This window comes from Elephantulus edwardii, unplaced genomic scaffold (assembly GCF_000299155.1).
Source record: "Elephantulus edwardii isolate Elephantulus edwardi_28Jun2011 unplaced genomic scaffold, EleEdw1.0 scaffold00078, whole genome shotgun sequence".
Lineage (NCBI taxonomy): Eukaryota > Metazoa > Chordata > Mammalia > Macroscelidea > Macroscelididae > Elephantulus > Elephantulus edwardii.
Window position 1 is genome coordinate 12,680,847 of NW_006399828.1, and position 1,987 is coordinate 12,682,833.

A 1,987-nucleotide genomic window follows, 5' to 3' on the forward strand; every position below is an offset into this window, starting at 1 on the left:
GAAAAGTGCAACAATGAATGAATGGAATTCCAAAATCCCTGTAGATGTTCATTGAAATAAAAAAAAATAAAAATAAAAATAAAAAAATTTAAAAATATACTGTTTCCAAAAACAATATGAACAAAAACCATGAAGCCAGATAAAAATTAAATAAAAATTAAAAAGGACAGGTGATAATATTTTTTGAGACAAATGCTAGGTAAAATTTTGAAAAACGTTATTAGAATACACAAGGTTTGATAAGAAACAAGGAAGTTAGATTATTTTGTTCAATAATAGATTATTGAGCAGTAGATTATTTTGCTAAATAATTGTTTCATGATTTGATTATAGTTGTTGATTATAATATTAGTCTAAAAGTTGGATTTTTTAAGGCATTATTTAGCCCCTTCTGGTATCTAGCTATCTTAACTGGAGACACATGGTCCTGCAAATCATCCAAATCTGTGCAGCTAGGATAAGAGAAACAGTGCTTCGCACACAGAGCAGCAAGACTGGATGGAGGTGAGCAAGAATTATGACAGCAAGACCCTGATGGTGTAGACTGTGACATTGTTCTGGGTAAACTGTGGTAAGGTTTGAACAGAGGCTTCTTGCATTTGTGCTGGCCACAGTTCAAGTTTTGGCTGTTCTTGCAGGATGTCGGAAGGAGAAGCTGACTGCTCTGAAGCAAATCTTGCTGAATAACTTGGATTTGACTGCTGAACTGAATCCACACCTGGACTAATTGAGGAATTGTGCCTTGGAACTTGGGCTAAAACATGAACTTGTATTGAGTGATGTTCTTTGACTCTCACATTCTCAAACTTCTTTCGCAATAAAGCTGTGTGTGATGTTATGTTCCATAACTGTGAGTCAGCAATGAATAAACAAAACTCTTATTGTTGGTGTGACTCTATAGACACCATGGAGCTGGGCTCTTTATCTTCTTTCTATTCTGGGCAGAGTGGGGCTATGCTACTCTTACTCCCTCTGGCCTTTTCAGAGAGACATTTAGGGCCCTGTGCCCCATGTGACATTTTCTGCTCTTTAGATCTGATTTATACATTTGTTTAATAAAAAAGTCTTCTTGGTTACCAATAATATTTTATTGTGCTATATATACCCATATATGAGAGAAATACTTAATATTTGCTTGATTCTAAGATCCAAATACACCTTTAAAATAAATGTAACATAATACGCATAATAGCATAAAATGGTTACTTTTCCCCTTTCATGTTACATAGTTGAAGCTTTGACAAAGATAAAAAAATCAATTATTTGCTCAACTACCTTCAAAGAGGTTCAGACCAGATTTCACATCAATGAAAAAGAAAAATCAAATATTAAATGTAAAATCATAATATATTTGCAAGTCCCTAATTGATATATTCTTTCAAAAACGTTTACTATGCTGCATAAAACAGAAGAACATAAGAAATCATACCATAAAAATAACTCATGTAAAAGGAAATATGTACTTTGACAGAAATGCCTGAAAAATCTTTTTAAGCAAAATTTCGTTTAAATTCCTCAAATACAATAACTGTATAACTGGATATCCTTTACTTAACCATTAATAAATCTGTTTTTATGTTTCATTTTACCACTGTAAGGCAACAAACTTGACAGTTTTACTACTTAAAATAATTCTTTCTTCTACTTCTTTTAAATCTTAAGTGTTGAAAAGACCAACTGAACTTTTATTTTTTTTTAAATATGGAACGCTTCACGAATTTGCGTGTCATCCTTGCGCAGGGGCCATGCTAATCTTCTCTGTATCGTTCCAATTTTAGTATATGTGCTGCCGAAGCGAGCACCCAACTGAACTTTTATATTCAGTGAACTAATCTTTGTGATTTTATAAACTTGGTTATTTTATCTTTCTTCAACTTTAAAAATAAATAACATTTATAATGATTCTTCTAAAAATCTATAGGCTTTCTCTTTTGGGGTATGTTCCCTTTAAATTTGATTTATAAAATACAAAAAGTACCCTACAAAA